Below are 19,129 nucleotides of genomic sequence, written 5' to 3'. Positions count from 1 at the left end.
TCTTCTTCTTCTTCTTCTTCTTCTTCTTCTTCTTCTTCTTCTTCTTCCTCCCCCTCCTCCTCCTCCTTCTTCTTCTCTCTCCAAGTATAACCACTCTCATTCTTGACGCCCATATCAAACATGTGATCAAGCCTGGTTTCCACAGCACTTTTTCCAGGAAGTCTTGAACACTTCTACAGCTGGGAACGATTACTTCCTCCTTTCAATTGCCTGTGGCAAGGGTGGCTTCCTGTGTACAGGTCTTACCTCCATGTTGAAGGAGGAGTTCCTTTCAGGTAAAGATCCCTGTAGTTTGGGATCTCCCGTACCTCGCTTAAAACGCAGCCACAGATATGCACTACATGGCTGAACATAGTAGGAACGATTTGTTCAGGCTTTCACTCTGGGGTGTATGTGTGTACAGCATTGGGGACTTGTTCTAGAGCTTTATACATGTTTAGCAAGTATTCTGCCAGTGAGTTACGTTTTTTGCTATATTAAAGGTTTTTTACTTGACTATTGAGATGGTTGAGCAAGTGAAAGTACTTGACTGCACAAGCTTCGAGACCGGAATTCCATCTCTAGAATCCATGAAAAGGTGGAAGGCGAGAACCATCTCCACAAAGGTTTTTTTTTTGACCTCTACATGTATGCTGTAGCATGTGTATTCCATCCATACCATGCACATACATACACACACAGAAAAAAAGTTAAAAAAAAAAAACAAAAGATGTTCAAGTACACAACAAGGACATTTGTTCAACTGTGTTTGTAGCAGCTTTATTTGTAATAGCCAGAACATGGAAACAACCCAGATGTCCATCAATGGAGGAATGGATACAGAAATTGTGGTACTTTTACACAATGGAATTAAAAACAAGGAAATATGAATTTTGTAGGCAAATGGTGGGATCTAGAAAAGATTATCCTGAGTGAGGTATCTCAAAAGCAGAAAGACACACATGGTATATCCTCACTTATATAGACCTATAAGATAGGATAAACATACTAAAATATGTACACCTAAAGAAGATAAACAAGAAAGAGGTCCAGGGATAAGATGATCAATCCTCATCTAGAAAGACAAAGGGGATGGACATTGGAAATAGGAAAAAACAAGTAACAGGACAATAGCCTACCACAGAAGGCACCTGAACGACTCTACCTCGCAGTGTATCAAAGCAGATGCTGAGACCCATAACCAAATCTTTGGCAGAGTGTAGGGAATCATATGAGGGAAGGAGTAATTAGTATATCCTAGAGGGGACAGGGAGCCCCACAAGGTCCAAATATATCTGCGCACAGGGGTTTTCTATGAGACTATTTATCCAACCAAGGACCATGCATGGATATAACCTACAACCCCTGCTCAGACATAGCTCATGGTAGCTCAATATCCAAGTAGGTTCCCCAGTAAGGGGGACAGGAATTGTTTCTGACATGAACTCATGAGCTTCCCCTTCCCCCTGAGGGAGGAGCAGCCTTTCTAGGCCACAGATAAGGACATTGCAACCATCCTGAAGATACCTGATAAGCTAGGACCAGATGGAAGGAGAGGAGGACACCCCCTCTCAGTGGACTCAAAAGGGGGCAAGGAGAAAATGAGGGAGGGAGGGGAAGATTGGGAGGGAAAGAGGGAGAGGGCTACAGCTGGGATACAAGTGAATGTATAAAATTATTTAAAAATAAGAAAATATTAAAAAAAGGTTAAAAATCTCAAAAAAAAAAAAAACCAACAACAAAACATTTTCAGAGAGTCTTGCTGAATTATCCAGGTTGTTCTCAAACTGGTAATTCTGCATCAGCCTTCTTACTAACTAGGATCTCAAGTCAGCACCATTGTACGAGCTTGACCTTTCTGTAGGAGTGGGCAATTGTGTTAAGAAAATGAAGCATTGGGGGGAAACTTCTCAGAGCTCATCTAGGCTTCAGCTCACTAATGGGATGTGGGCAGCAGTCACAAGTTTCTCTATTTGGGCATGACAGATAAATAGTAGCTCTCCAATACTTTTCTCAAAATGATAATTAAAGAGAGTTTGGATCTTATGGATAGTTAGGATTCATAGCATGCTACTACCAAATATGGTAAGGCCTTTAAGAATCAGGAAGATTGCTCTTACCTTCTCCTTGTCTTCTCTTCCTGTATATTAAGGCTACGAGCATCCTCACTTCTGAAGACCTTGAATTACAGGGAAGATTAGGAACACACAGTCTTTGCCAAAAGCCTCCCATTCTATTACCATTCAATCTACTTCTTCATCTAATATAGCATCAAAACACATAGGCTTCTCTCTTGCTTTGGTTCTTCTTTTCTAAGTCTCCTTTGTCATGTAACACATTAAATAAATCTGTCTGCTTTTTTTCCCCCTGTTAATCTGCTTTTTGTTACAGAAGCCTCAGCCCTGAACCTGAGATGAGATGAAAAGATATTTTTTTTCCTCCCCTTCAGTATGTTCCTTAGCATCTGATCAGGCAACACCCAAAATATGGTCTTAAAACAACTAAAAAAGGCCTGGATTCAGCTGCTCTTGAATTCCAAAGGCCTGATATGCCTGTGATTTTTTTTTCCTGGTGCCAAGTCAGCTCTGCTTATCGACTGCTATTTTAATGAAACCTCCTGGTACCAGCTCAGGAAGGATATTTTTATTAGATACGACTGGGCGGATTCTCACGTTGAAAGCATTTGGTGTAAAACATGAACACATTCACTCTTCAGATATCCTTCCAAATATTTCCTTTGAAATCGGAAAATTACCAAGGAACTTGTGATAAAAAGATGAAAAAAAAAGAAAAGAAATAAAAAAAAATCACAAAGATGACGTTCTCTGCTTCCTCTCCTACGTGGGTGGGACTGTGGATATCAACAAAACTGGAGAAAATGAGAGACCTGGATCTGGGCAATCCAAGCCTTGTCTGAAGCTATAGAGACCTATAACATGCCTGTAGCAGTTTTGGCTTCTCTTCTCCCATGTCTTCTTTTAACCTACCCCTAGCGCTGGAGTCATGCTGTACAGGTAAGACCTGGTGTGGTTCACAGAAAATCCTCTCTGTTTTAATTCGTAATGTACCTGCCGTTGTGTCCTGAGCTCTGCATCATGGAGGAGATTGCCAGCTATCTCTAGCAGCAATCAGTCCCGACTAAAAGTGCCCTTTAAGACCATTCGCCTCCTCTAACTAAGAATACAGTAGAGACAGAGGATTACACCCTGGGCTCTGTGGCTACCAGGTTGAGTTCATCCCCGCCTCCCGCCCAAATGAGGCAGTTTCCGGCTGACAAAGACCACGCACGTTCTCACTAGACTTATTATCAGCTGTGGATAAGCATCTGGGATTACAGCAAAAACATACTGACATAACCAAAACTTCCGCTACATTGTCATAATGGAAACCATAAACACCCATCTCTCTGGGCAGGTAAGGAACAGAAAGGGTGCGGAATGAAATATCTTTTTCTGAGCTCTTCATTAATATCCTCCAGGAAAGGACACATAGCTTTATGTCCTCTCGTTGAGGACCCCTGAGCTACAGGGGGAGCTCAGGCATACCTGTACGTTACAGCTCCTTTGTTTACTCTGCAACCAGTTCTAGGCTACTCATCTCTTATCTGGGGCAGAATGAAAAAATGTTTTGTTGTTGTTTTTCTCCTCCCTGCTAGTCTGAGAATGAACCTTTTGCTACTTCTTAAAACCTGAAACATTGTGGCACGGAACCAAGGTCCCTAGAAGGGACAAACTCACATGGTTTCATGGAGTCTGCTTATACCTAGCTCTGAGATAGTTTATTTACGAAACCATGTGTGTTTGTCCCTTCTAGGGACAATGGCTCTAAATTTCTGAATCCCGAATGTGACAAGCTTAATCAACTTGTCTAGCCTGGCCTTGTGGAAGCCAAAAGAATTTCTCAAGGCTTTTGTGATTTTTTCTTTTTTAAAGTAGATTTTGGTCTCATGACAGAACAAAAGAATTCTGTTTAGGACTGAATGTACATAAAAAGCAGCTGGGGTTGTAAAGACGTTTTTCTTTTCTTCTCCAAGCACAAACAAAAATACTTTTTTTTTGTTGTTGTTGCTGTTCTAATTCTCATCAGAACCAACCATAAAAACTTGAGCACGGACGTTTTCAGTCTTACTTCACAGATGAAAACTTGAGGTTATATTAGGGGTTTTAGTGTTTTCTTCTCACACATAGCAGATTACTGAAAGACTCCTTATTCCAATGTGTGTCTGTGTGACAGCAGACCCATATTCTTTCTTTCCAGTAAGCTAAAGTGAGCTGGGGTATTCATTCTAAGGGCAATGTGTGGAACTGACATCTGTTTTAAAATACCGTCTTTATATCACCATTGTGGATGAACTACAGTTTCATGGGTGGCATTGTAATTTGTATAAGGTAACTAGAATGTCTTCTTATTTAGTCTAAATTTTGACCCAAAGTTCCTCCAGAGCAGGCTTGATGGACAAGTAACTTATCAGGTTTTTAAGGCCCTTTGCAAACCTGGAATGACTTGGGCACTGGCAAAGGAGTCTGCAAGAACCTGAACCTATGTTCTGGTACCTTGGTTAAAATTTGCTAGATTCCATATCTTATTAGGACTCTGCTCACAATTATGCACTGTCCCAATTTTATCTTCAGAATTGAATTAATTAGCCCCAAAACATTTGCATGTGTAATTTGTTTTTTTTTTTCTTTCCTTCAGATGCACTGTGATAACAAGCTATTCTTTTACATCATTAAGATGGAAACATATTATATTTTCATGCAAAGCAGAATCTGTTATTTTTGAAGTGTCTATTCCCCTTGTCTTTAAAATATTCAAAAACTAAGAGTGTCAGACAGTAGGTGCCTTGGACATTTAGGAGTCAAACTTTTGGCTCATGTGACTGTGGGTGGTTTCATCTCCAATGCAATGAAGTTTCTCCATGTGGAAGGGTCCACAGGAGTTACAGCTTCATTAATGCACTCACGGAAGGCTAGTTCTGGATTTCCAAAGGTGTTGGCTATAATAACCGAGAGAGGAGAAACCGGAAATTTTTTTATGATGTCATTTAAATCCAAATTTTTATAGTTGATTTCTGTCTTTCGACCTTGGAGACTGGAGAAGTCATAATCAGTTTTGAAAACGTACCCACTCTGATTAACCTCATTGTCTATAAAGTTATAGCCCATGAAATGGCTTCTTCTGATGCATTTTATTAGAGGACATTATCATGAAAGTAGATTTTAAAGATGTTATTGATTATAAAATGACAAAGAGGAGAAGTTTATCTAATTACCCAGTATATATTCTTACTCTTTGATAAACGAAAGGAAGTAGGATTTTATTCTCCTAAAACTGGGGGAAGTTCTCACCTCGATTTATAGATAATATAACTGATTTTCATTTAAGTGCTGGACAACCTAGGAAGCTGTTTTTTTTTTCTTTGTTTTGAGTCAGGATTTCCTGTCCCCAGCATGACCTTGGTCTTGAATTTCTGATCTTCCTCCCTCACGTGTGGGTTATACAGGCATCAGTTACCACACCTGACACAAAAAAGTTATTTTATATGATGACATTTCAACTATAGCTCTAACTCAGAGCTACTTGCAGCTTAGTTTTAAAGAAACAGTCAAACTGTTTTTGGTGCCAAGCATGAAAGCTAGGTCCTTATAGACACTAAGTTTTACTACTGCTAGGTTTTATGCCCTTTGCCCCTATCATTTGCTTTTACTTTCCATGGTCAGTACATTCAAACACCAAAAGAAAACATGCTCATCATTTTATTTTTTTGTTTTGAGCTTAAGTCAAGAATAAAATTGTCATAATTCTCTAAAGGTCAAAATCTTTAGGTTCCAAGAATGCTCCCTCTGGCTAAGTTATGTGATGTTAGCCAAGTTCTCTGAGCCTCTGTCCTATCTCTCATCTAGAGGAACACAGAATGAAAAGCTTTAAGTAATATGACATGAAATACAGCTGCCGGTTTGGTGGAGTGTGCACAAAAGACCTGTGAATGGTGATTTGGCGGTTTCCTTGGAGAAGATGATTACCAGATGCTAGACATGTATGTATTTCAAGAAAATTTATAGGTGGGAATCATTGCATTTGTCTTGTCTGTTCTACTTGGGTTGGAATTGAAATCCTTTGATATAAGGCACAGAGTTATCCCCTGTCATAACTGGACCTGGTATTGTAGGAAGTAGGCTCCCATCAAGAGAGGTAATCAAGCAGGGCTGAACACTTCCCGGTGGTGGGTGTTGTAGGATGCCCAAGTTCCACAGATGATTGGACCAAATGGCTCAACTATTCCTCTACAATTCTTCAAGCTGTTAGACCCTCTGAGCATCGATCTCATCTCAAACCAAAACCTCAGATAAAACATCCACTCCTGGTGTGTCTTATGGACTTTGCCTCCACCCAAAAGATCTCTCTTCTACTTTCTTATTTATTGCTCAGTTGATCAGACCGACCTCCAGAGATCCTTGACCCAGATTTTTTCTTCTCCAGTCTACTTCCCCTGCAGCCCTTATTCCTCACCTCTTCCATGTGCTACGATCTTCTTTTCTTGTCTTTAGACTTCTAGGTCTCCTAAGATCATGGACCTCTGCCTTTGCTTGATGTTTCTCGCATTTTATATCACTTCCACAAGTAGCAAAACTGTCTTTGAGGCCAAGACTCAGACTTAATTCTTTTTTTTTTGGGGGGGGTCATTTATAAAATTAATGAATTTTTAAAATTAATTACAATTTATTCATTTTGAATCCCAACTGTAGCCCCCCATCCCCTCCCAACCCTACCCTTCTTCCCTCTTGTCCTCCATGCCCCTCCCCAAGTCCACTGATAGGGGAGGTCCTCCCCTTTTCTCTGACCTTAGCCTATCAGGTCTCATCAGGAGTGGCTGCATTGCCTACCTCTGTGGCCTGGTAAGACTGCTCCCCGCTCAGGGGGTCAGACTTAATTCTTGCCCCACTTGTTTTATTTACAAGTAAACAATGGGAAAGAAAGTGAGATTTTTTTTTTTTTTTTTTTTTTTTGCATACCTGCCTGCAGATTCTATCTGTATCATGTACCGGATTGTGGTGTGTTAGGTTTCTCAGTGTCTGTCTTCCTGTGTTTTAAAATCATCTGCCAAAAAAAAAAAAACCTTATAAATTGTAGAACATTAAATGATTTCATGTGGATCTAGGAGCATGTACTGAATGCCCAGTAAATGGCTGTTTCTAGCAATCTCACCTCTCTTCTCATTCTAGAATCACTGTTCTAGTGGTTTGAGTCTTTAGAACCATCTTTCAACTTCTTGCCTGTGCTTTAGAAGCATTTTGAACATTTTATATCATCCATGACATGAGCAAGTTATAACAATTTCTACCTCTTCCAGGCACCCTTCTCCAATAAGGAAAGTAGGGGTCTACTCAAATTAATTGCCATGTTGCTATCCTTTCTGCAGAAAAAAAAAAGACAGAAAAGGCAACATCCTGTGATGTGAATTGGAGAGCACCATCTGGTTCTCAATGCCTACCCCACACTAATATTTTTTCTCTTGCCAGTAGTTGGTGCAGAAAAACTTGTCGGTTGGTAAGAATATGGTTCGGTCACTTTGTGGATAAGAATGAACAGTCAGACTGCCTGAGTTAATCTATCCTTTATATAATAAAACAGAAGATTTAGACTGAGTTAGAACAAGTCTTTGCAATCATAGTTTTGTGCTACTGTGGTTTAGATGTGGTTTGGCCCAGAGGCCTCATGTGCTACAGGCATGGGGTGTTAGTCAGGGTTCTCTAAAGAAACAGCACTGATAGAATGAATGAATACATACATACATATATAAAGTAAATCTCATACTGGCTATGGTCTAGCTAGTCCGACAATGGCTGTCTACCAATGGAAATTCTAAGTCTAAGAATTCAGTCCACGAGGCTGGATATTTCAGCTGGTCTTTAGTATATGCCAGAATCCCAAAGAAACAGGCTCTAATGCCAGTAAAGGAATGGGCTTGCTAGAGAGAGCAAGAGCAATAACAAGCAGGAAAAGAGAGTTTCCTTCTTCCTTTTTCCATGTCCTTCATATGGGGTTCTGCCAGAAGGTATGGCCCTCATTAAAGGTGGATCTTTCCACCTCAAAAGATCGAGATTAAAAATTTAAAAGTGGGTCTTCTCACTTCAAATGATTTAAAAATAAATAAATAAAAATCCCTCACAGGTGGACACAGGCACTTGGATTTTAGTTAGTTTCAGATGTCAAGTTGACAACAAAGAATAGCCACTATACAAGTCTCCATTGGTGGTAGAACCTTTGAGAGGTGGGACCTAGCAGAATGTGGTTAGGCCATTAGGCTCTCACCCTTAGAAAGGATACATGTTGGTTTTACAAACTTAATCCTACTGGAGCATCCTAATATTCAAAAGCTGTTTGCCACCATCATCTTTCCTGTAGATGCAGGTGCCATTGTGATTCCATCTATATGAGATGCTCAGCAAAGCCCAGCAGAATTCAACGTCATGCTTGAACATACCTAACTACAATCTAACTCCAACTCTTTTTTATTATACACTATCCAATTCAGGCGTTTTGTTACAATAGAAAATGTGTTGTCTGTGGAAATGATATTTTCTAAATCAAGAAGCAGCAGATTATTTCTTTTAAAGACCAGGCAGTAAAACTCTTGGCTTTGTGAACCTGATCATCTTGGTTGCAGCCATTCAACCATTACTGTGTCCTGGACATAGTAATAAATAAAATATTAGGGAATAAGAATAGTTGTCTCCCAAGAACATTTTAGTTACAGAAAACTGAAGCTGAGCTCAGCTGTGGCCACAAGTAGTACTTGGCCACCACAGCTGATATTTACTCATATTCAACATGAGCTTAACAGTTTCATGGATATTAAATAGGACAATGCACTTGAAGTGTCCAGACAGCCTGACTTCAGGAAGTACCTTATACACTTCTGCTTTGTCTACCATGCTCTGTAGCATTAGGAAAAAGTGCACACTAAGGCCCCTTCCCGGTCCTGTGATTTTTATGAAATTGTTCTTTGGGAGCAAATGAATATGAGAGACAGAGAGAGAGAGAGAGAGAGAGAATACATGTTCTTTTTTTCTGCAAATTCTGACCACAGGGAGCATTAAGTCAATCAGATGACAAAGCAGAATATGAGAAATTGAGTTGGTTTGGTCCCAAGTATGCAGGAAGCCTATGGCCTATGGTACACATATATATATGTAAAGGAAATGTTTTCTACATATTATATGCCGTGGCTATTCTGTGTGCCCCACATAATTCATCACAGGCAAACTTGAAGTGCAATAAACATTTCCTGAGTTTCACAACTGCTCTGATCAAGAACAAAACCATTAACATAAATGTAGATAAATACTGGCGAATAGTGATGGTCCCAATTGCTTCTGCATCAGTGAGCTAAACTCATCAATCTTGTCTGACTGGTTAATAAGGAGCCTAACAAATTTACTATGGGGTGGCGGAGGGTGGGGGAGCGTCTTCTAGAACATGTACATCTCACAGGGAAGGGGAAACCACGACTCATTCAGAAAGTCCCAGAAAACTAAATTAGCGAACTTCATTTTTTCAGCTTCTCTTTTCAGGTATAATTTCAGTCATTGCCCAAACACCCTGCCTTTCCAGGCTGGTTTTCTTCAATTTGGCATTTCTGTTTGTAAAACTAATACTGTTTCTCAGGCCTTTAGAGACTCTCTGTACCCACTGGAGGAAGGTATGTCCCACAGAACTGTTGACATGCTCCTTTCGACACTGGCCTGAGAGAAAGGACAGGACTTGGTAGCATTCCCTTTTCCTTGGTGTTGACTCAGTTGCCCTGGTTTAACTCCCTGCTGCCATTTCCTTGACTCCAATTTTTAAAAATGTATTTATTACAGTGTAATTAATAAAAAGTGTATTTATTTTTTACAATTTTGTGCACATATACATTGTACTGTGAGCATATTCATCCTTATTACCTTCCTTTGTCTGCCTTCCATCCTTCTAACCCTCTTTTATCCAACAAATCCAATCCCCCTTTCACGTCTTTCTTGGTGTGCAGGTAGCCATAGCCACTGTGTGTTCATGATTACAGCATCCCTTCTGGATCCCGCAGACAGTGTTACCTGCTTTTAATAAACAGTAATTGCTCTTCCTTATCACCCTCCTGGCTTTAGCTATTTTCATCGCTGGGACTAAGTATCTGACAGAAACAACTCAAGGGAAGGCAGGATTTATTTTAACTCAAAGCTCCATCATGGTGGGGAGGACAGAGAAACAGCTCACATCCTGGCAGATAGGTAGCAGAGAGAAGGAAATGCCAAAATGCCTGTATTCAGCTTCCTTTCCTCTGTTTCCTTTATTCATTCAATCATGGGCTCAGGCTTGTGGAGTGGTGACGCCCACATTCAAGGTGCTCAATTAATCCCAGCTGACAGATACAGAAGTGTGTCTCACCAATATCGTAGGCCACTTCAAATCCAGTCAAGTTGACAGCAAAAAGTAATCCTCATATTCTGCTAACTCTTCCCAATTAAACCATCTACATTCTGATGATGTCTCTTCTTGATCTCCTGTCCAGCATTGTATAATACAGGGTGTCATATCCAATTCCTGGTGCTGTTAACCTCCTGAATGTCTACTGGGGGTGACACATTGAATGTACCTGCGGTTCATTAATCTGCCTGGCTCCTACTGAGTCTTTATTGCTAGCTCTATTTTCTACCTAATAGACCACATTGGAGCCGGAGCAATGTTCAATGTTTCCCCTTCTCTCACAGTAGCATCCCATCAATAGGTATGACCTGTAGGCAAGAACTTCTAAGGCATCCCTCAAATCATTTCTTCCATCTGTACTTCATACTCCAAGTGACAAGAGAAATACTTCATATTAGTTTCCCTGCTTTACCTTTTCCTCCTTTCTCTTCCACTGTTAACGATTTGGAGCTGTCTATTTTCTGACTGTGTAATGAAAGTAGCGTTTTCAAACCATAAACACATCCTCAGAGTCCCAGAATCCAAGAGCCACTGTGATGAAAGGATCATGCTGAGAAGTAGAAACTCAAAGCTTCTGAGCTGACATATGCAGTGCATAATTTCAGTAGGTTCCCCCCTCCCCAAAAATCATGTTGAAATATGATTGTGTCGCAGAAATGTTAGAGGGTAGGAACTAGTGGGGGTTGAGTTTAGAGCCCTCATGAATGTCTTTATGCCTTTTTTTTTGTGATTTCTTCCTCTTATGGGATTGAATTGGTCATCAGAAGAGGAGAGGGTTTGTCATAAAATCAGGCTGACTTTCATTCTCTTTTAAATGTTCCCACTTCTCCTTTATTCTGTTATTGGTTGATGGAGCAGGAGGCTCCTTCCGGTTGTGACCATTTAGAACTATGAGCTAAAGCCCCTCACTCTTCTTTTCTTTTTTTCTTTTGTGTGTATGTGTATCTGGTGTGTGTGCACAAATTTGTGTATGTCTATGCACTCCTGTGAATATTCATGGAGGCCATTAGAAGCATGTCTAATGTCTTGCTCTATCACTCTCTATGTTATTCCCTGTTAGACACAGCTTTTATTAAACCCAAAGCTTGCTGTTTTTCAGCTTGGCTGGCAGCCAGCAAGCCCTTGGTAATCCTCCTGTCTCCATATCCCACAGGGCTGGGGTTAAAGGTACCTGAGCATCCCCACCTGTCCTTTTGTGGAAACGATGGAGATTCAAACTGAGGTTCTCAGGCTTGCCCAGTAAGTAGACTCACCCATTGAGCTCTAGCCCCAGGTACCATGTTCCTTTGAAAGTTTTCAGTCTCAGGTATTCTGTAATAGCAACAGAAATTTGGCTAAGACAGTTGATCTAATGAAGACAAACTTGTGCTCTCCTGATGTCCATATTTTGGCATTAGGCTGCATGGCTTAGCAATCTGATTGGGTCTTCTGGTGCCTTGCTGAGAAAAGAGCGCTTTCTCAAATGTTAGAACTGAAGACGCGTTCTCCCAACTCATTAGTTTATTTGGTAATCTGTTAGGATGTGAGCAATCACTGACTTAAACCTGAAGCTTTGTGTATGTACCAGTTATGCCCTCAGTTCTCAGGACCACCTTCCCTAGCAGGGAGATAAGACCGTTTTTACAGACTTGTGAGGAAGAAACATGGTAGATGCTGTGGAAAGGATCTGTGATACTCTCATGCAAACCCAAGGAGGCCAGAGATGTTATTACCCTTTTGTTCCCTGAGTCATCACTAGAACATACAGTAGTCCGCCCCAGTGCTGCCATTTGACAGATATTAGTAAATAAATGAATTAAAACACACAATCCTATAAACTTGATCTTAACAACTATATTACCTCCAAAATAATTTCATCCTAAGGCCTTGTCAATACCTTTCAATATACCCTTGAACCTGACTGTGTTCTTGGCAAGACGTCTTCTCTTTGTATCTGTGTTCATGGAAATGAGAATATTCAACAATAGACATTTGTTGATGTTTGCTGAATGAATTCTAGGCTCTGGAGAAACGGCGATTTAACGTTCAGACTTTCAGCCTTAAGATTTACAACTCAGTCTGTTATTATAGGATGCTAGGCAGTGCAGCACACCAACACAGCACCAGAGAGAAGACATCGGTATTTTTTTTCCTTCTTGCTGCTTACCCATTCATATCAACAGGTTTTCTACATACCTCACAAATTCTTTCTCTTTCAGCAACAGAAAAACCATAACAGTAGTCCAACAACATTAAATTTTCTCCACATTTAACGGTCTCTTTTTGAGGAAAACATCTTACTTTGAATACCTTGGAATAAATTTAATTGTCAATAGCTAAAGTGAAAAACAGTAGAAACACCAAGATTTCTTTTTTCTTTTTTTTGAATTTTATTTTTTTCTTATCAGTTACATTTTATTAACTCTGTATCCCAGCTGTGTCCCGATCCCTCATTCCCTCCCAGTCCTTCCCTCCCGCCCTCATCTCCACCGTGCCCCTTGCCAGGTCCACTGATAGGGGGGACCTCCTCCCCATTCATCTGATCCTGTTTTATCAGGTATCTTCAGGACTGGCTGCAAAGCTCTCCTCTGTGGCCTAACAGGACTGCTCTTCCCTTGGGGGGGTGGGGAGGCCAAAGAGCCAGTCATTGAGTTCCTGTTAGAAATAGTCCTTGTTCCCCTCACTATGGGAAGCCAATTGGTTACTGAGCTACCACAGGCTACACCTGAGCAGAGGTTCTAGGTTACATTTATACATGGTCCTTGGTTGCATGTCAGTCTCAGAAAAGACCCTGTGCCCAGATATATTTGGTCCTTGTGGAGCTCCTATCCTTTCCTCATCAGACTAACTCCCCTTCTTTCTTATGATTCCCTGTACTCTGCCAAAGGTTTGGTCATGAGTCTTTGCTTTGAAAACACTGCTAGTTAGTCTTTCAAATGCGCTCAGTAGACTCCTGTCAATGTTCAATGTGCATCCCATCTGTCTTTCAAAACGAGGATTGATAATCTTACCCCATGTCCGCTCTCTTGATTATCTTTTTTAGGTGTATAGATTTCATTATGTTTATCATATCTTATAGGTCTATATAAGTGAGTATATACCGTGTTTGTCTTTCTCCTTCTGGGATATTTCACTCAGGATGATCTTTTCTAGATCCCACCATTTGCCTGCAAATTTCATGATTTCCTCCTTTTTGATTGCTGAGTAGTATTCCATTGTGTAAAAATACCACAATTTCTGTATCCATTCCTCCGTTGATGGACATCTGGGTTGTTTCCAGGTTCTGGCTATTACAAATAAAGCTGCTATAAACATGGTTGAGCAAATATCCCTTTTGTGTACTTGAGCAAACTTTGGGTATATACCTAGCAGTGGTATAGCTGGATCTTGAGGAAGCACTATTCCTAATTGTCTTAGAAAGCACCAGATAGATTTCCAGAGTGGTTGTACCGGTTTACATTCCCACCAGCAGTGGAGGAGGGTTCCCCTTTCTCCACAACCTCTCCAGCATGTGTTGTCCCTTGAGTTTTTCATCTTGGCCATTCTGATGGGTGTAAGGTGATATCTCAGGGTCGTTTTGATTTGCATTTCCCTGATGGCTAATGAGGATGAGCATTTCTTTAAGTGTTTCTCTGCCATTCGATATTCCTCTGTCGAGAATTCTCTGTTTAGCTCTGTTCCCCATTTTTTAATTGGATTACTTGGTTTGCTGCTTTTCAGCTTCTTTAGTTCTTTGTATATACTGGATATTAGTCCTCTATCAGATAAAGGGTTAGTGAAGATTCTTTCCCAATCTGTAGGCAGGCGTTTTGTTTTGATGACAGTGTCCTTTGCTTTACAGAAGCTTTTCAGTTTCATGAGGTCCCATTTATTGATTGTTGCTCTTAGAGCCTGTGCTGTTGAACACCGAGATTTCTGTAGCTTAAAGAAAAAAGCAATCGAGAGATTTGATCCTGGTTTTATCTCTAGTCGTGTGTGTGTGTGTGTGTGTGTGTGTGTGTGAGAGAGAGAGAGAGAGAGAGAGAGAGATCAAAAGAGAGAGAGAGATAGAGATATTCCTCAGGAACACTCTAGGTTTTTGTTTGTTTGTTTGTTTGTTTTTGAGACAGACTATCTCACTGGTCTCACTCACCAATTCAACTACACTAGCTATCTATCTAACAGGCATTAGGCAGGGACCTATGTCTCTCTGCCTGGCCAACTGTGACCCCCTAGCCCTGAGATCTTCATGAGGTACCATATCGCCTGCATCTTGTGGTTTGAACTCAGGTTCCTACACTTTTATGCTTTTATTGCAAGTCTTTAACAGCAACTATTCTTTCAGCCCATGTGTTAAAAAAAATTAGAGTCTAATTTTACCTGAACCCATTTCTTTAGCAGTTAGATTGAACTACTAAAGCCTCAGTTAACAATTTACTAGTCAACATGATGCTGTTGCATTCTTGGTGGAGTCAGGCATAAAAAAATCTGTATTCTCTGCACATGAATTTCCTTTCTACAGGTTCTACCTCTTTAATCCACATCAGTACCAGCACAGACACAGCTTCCAGTTATGTGACTTGGTCACTTAAAATGAAATTCAAAGCACTTCTCAGGGTGATTGCACTGGTCTGGCGGTCACTCACCTGTCTGAGTGGCCCCAGTCAGGCTGAGATGTGCTCTGGCCTTCGGCTGGTGACATTTGGACCTGTCTCCCTGTCTATCTGCTCCCAGATAGTCGGCTTGCAGATGCCAATCACCACTCCCTGGGGCTGATCGGCATGCTGTGACATGTGCCTGCTGTCTCTCTAGACAGATGAGGAAAGATTGAGTTGACCCAACATCATCTGTCTGGCTGGATGCTCATTTTTCTTCTCCTGCCTTTCCTTGTTCCTGCCCATTGCTTTAGATGTGTCTCGGCCCACGCTGCCCCAGCGTGATCTTCCTACACTCTCACCCTCCTCGAGGCACTTCTAAATATCAGTCCTTACCTAAACTGTAGTCATGGTGGCATGTGCTCTCATTCCTTCCATCTGGGTCCCATTCCTTCCTTGTTTGCTCTCCTTTTCTACCTGCAAACAGTTGCTCAGGACCCACTATTTGACTCATTCTTAGATATTTCTGGGTACAATTTTCCACAATCAAAGGTTGCCTCTTTTATCCAGAAGCAGACATTTAAAGTATTGCCTAGAGATTTCCACAGGAGTCATTAGTTGCTGGTTTATAATAAGCTGTGTACCCATTTTCCTTGGAGGAACTCGGTACATCCACATTTCCGTGGTGCATGCCGTACTTGCATCCAGGCTCAGCCTATGTGCTACCAGCTGGTGATCCATGATTCTGTTGCCCAGCTCTTAAAATTACAGCTACTTTTTGGCCAAGGCTTGAGGAAGGGTCCTGGCATCAAAGGTCACTTCAGGATGTTTCCTTCACATCCTTTGCACTGAACCCTTCAACACTAGACCACGTCTGTGATTTTTATTTTTATTTTTAAAGGCAGGATTTCTTTCTGACTATGGTTTTAGCCACGTGTCCATCGCTCTCAAAGGTTTTCCTTTCTTCACGGTGAAAGGAAACTAGAAAGAAAGAAAGAAAGAAAGAAAGAAAGAAAGAAAGAAAGAAAGAAAGAAAGAAAGGCACATAAAAAACTAGCCAGCCCCTGCCACGTACTTTGCTATGCCCTGTGCAAAATGTCTTTGGGGCTCCTCAAGGTGTCTCTTAGGGTGCATTAGAATCCTTTCGCAAAGGATACCTGCAAACCTTCCTGGACATCCCAAGATTCTAGAGATGCTTATGCAAATGAGACTCCCTTGAGACTCTGAGCCTGTATACTACCGAGGAGCTTTTCTTCACAGTAATCAACATCTCATCTTAATTGCTTTTGTTTATGGTTCAATAAGTGCATCATTTTGGCAACACCAGCTCACAGCAATATCTTAAATTACCCAAGGCTGCCCACTTTCATTTATGAACTCTGCCTTGCGTCTGATGAGCACTTAGGTTTTTAACTATTTATTTCCTCTGCCTGACCAGGAATGAGGAATATAAAGCTAGTGGGAACAATTAAGTAGGGGGAGTACTGGGGACTAGGGGGCCATACAGAAGCGTGTGCTGTGCACGGCCAATACGAAAGCAATGAGTTTTTAATATACGGTGTGTACAATCCATCCATATTCCTCATAAAATCAATTATCGTTCAATCTGCTATTTTTCACTTTTCTACCTCAGCTCAGACAAAAAAAAAATCTGGAGCAATTCAAAAGAAAATAAAATGCTACAATAATGGTAAATGAGGCTATATTAAAAAAAAAAAAAAGCTGTCTACTGAGCTGCTATTTAACACATTCCCCCTCCCAGGAACTGGGAGGTGGTGGTGGGTACAGTACTTACTATGAATATAATCTGAGACAAAACTGTGAATTTTTGCCGTTGATTTGAGTAGCTATCTTATTTTAAAAAATTCTAATTGTCATTATGCAGGCAGAAGAGAGCTGGGAAATGGAGGGTCAGTGGGAATCTGTAGGCATAGATATAGCTTTGCTACTAATCATTTCCATGAAACAGCTCATGTTTCTGTGGTTCTCCGTGCCTGTGCCTTGATTTCCCTATCTGTCCACCCCACCTCAACTGACTATTTATCACCTTAAGTATATTATTATGTGGCTGAACCCGGTGTCACCAGCTTCTTGGCCTCTTCTTATTCTAGAATGAAACGGTAGCTCGCACAAATTGCAAAGCAGCCCGAGGAAATGTTATTTAAAGTAAAGCAATAGAAAATATCTGAAGGCACAGCAAGGGAGCAGTGGGTTGCAAGAGTGAAGATACTCCAGGGCTCTCGGGATTGGCCTAGGGCTTCTTTTAACAGAGAAGGGAGGCATTGGTTCTAAGGGAATTTATTTTGGGTCATATAAGCATTTTTCTACCTCATATCTCCCTTCCTATGGTGTGTATTATTTCATATTATATCCAGCTTTGCATAGGCATTAGGTGGGAAATAGGGAAGTATCCTCAAAAGTTCACTTGAAGGCACAGTTTTACCTAATTGTAAATGAACCCCAAATCAATTCAGAATGGATCGTCTTTCTATCTTCCCTACAAGATACAAGCAGTGTATGATTGGGCAGAATCTGAATATGATAGTCGCCAAGGAGAGGAGAAACGTACCTTATTGTGTGGTTCGATGCAGGTAGATTGGCCAGACTTGCTAGGTGTGGTATTCAGAGGAGGAGCGTGAAAAGCTTAAGGCTTTTCAGGTTTTTCCCAGGTTGTTAAGCCTTTCCTTATGCTTGCCTGTCTCCGCTATGTTTAATTACAGGGGAATATTAGCCAGGGATCGCTGAGTAATAAAATCACAATTGTGGTGGCTTCAAACAACTTGCCTTGGTAAAGGCAGTTTCTATGACAAAAAATTTGTGAAAACATTAACTGAGTCCTCTCTTTCAGGGCCACACAGGGATACATCAAGGGGTTATGTTTTACCAGAGGTAGGACTAGTGGAGGACATGTCTGCAAGCTGCCAAGCTTCTGAGGTAACTGGCAGGATTCAGTTCACTGCAGTTTGTTGGTCTGAGGGTTTCAGGTTCTTGCTGCCTGGATGGGAGGTGCTGTCAGTTCTTATGCAGTTGCTGGGCAGAGACTGCTTCAGTTCTATGGGATGGTGGCCCCCTCATCTGACTAGTGACATCATTAAGGCAGGTAAAAGAAAGCGAGAGGACAGCCAGAGAGATGGGAGATCATGGGAGAGATAGCTTGACACCTTTCCTGAATGCTAATGTTCAGAAGCACGGGTCTGATTGTATCCCACTGACGGGTTTATACACAGTATGAATACCAGAATTTTGGTAAAGTCTGTCTGCTACCAAGAGAAAAACACACTGGCTTGTTTTGTGTTGTTGTATTGTTTTAGCAAACTGTCAACTGTAGTGAAACTCTTCCTTCAATTTGTGCTGTTTTATTTTGAAGTCTTGGTTGATTGTTTGATTTCACAGGTATGAGCCATTTCCATAAGCAGGTAGCATAAAGCACAATAGTTCTTTTCTTTCATGGTTCCAGAGGCTAGGGATACCTAATCAAGAAGTTGTCAAGGCCACACTTTCTCTGTGGCTGCATGAAAGAGTTCCTGCATGAAAGTGCCACTTTCTGGTTTCCTCCACTATCCTGACCCTTAGCTTGAAGCTGTCACACCAGTCTCTGCTGCAAATGCCAGATGAGTTTTTCCTTTGCTTGTGTCTGTGTCTCCCCTTCTCCTTATATAGACACAAATCATCAGGTTTAGAATCTACCTAATCCCATATGGTCTCATTTTAAACGATTACAAATGCAAAGAGTGTTTCCATGTAAGGTCATAGAGATTTTGGGTAGACATGGCATTTTTGTGGACATTGTTCATCCGACTATTGCTGTGACTTATTCCTTTGGCCTTTGCAACCTCACTCTAAATGAAATACGCAAACCACTCTTTCTATCTTCCCACTGTGAAAGATGAAGCTTCTAAAAAGGCAGCCAGAGAAAGTGCTCTAGTATTACTGCTGTTCCCTAGTCAGAGGATCAGAGCTGGTATTTGGTCTCTTTCTGCAACAGGTTCCTCATCTGTTAAATACTAATAACAGTGATGCTGCTACTTAGCATTTGATATACTTAGAGGACTGAGAAAGATATGTAATATGCAGAGTTATTAGAGCAGTGATTGTCACATAGCAAACACTCCAAGGAGACATGGGGCATGACT

Source organism: Psammomys obesus, unplaced genomic scaffold, assembly GCF_907164565.1.
Source record: "Psammomys obesus unplaced genomic scaffold, mPsaObe1.curated_primary_1811, whole genome shotgun sequence".
NCBI lineage: Eukaryota > Metazoa > Chordata > Mammalia > Rodentia > Muridae > Psammomys > Psammomys obesus.
Note: the sequence above shows the minus strand (reverse complement) of the source record.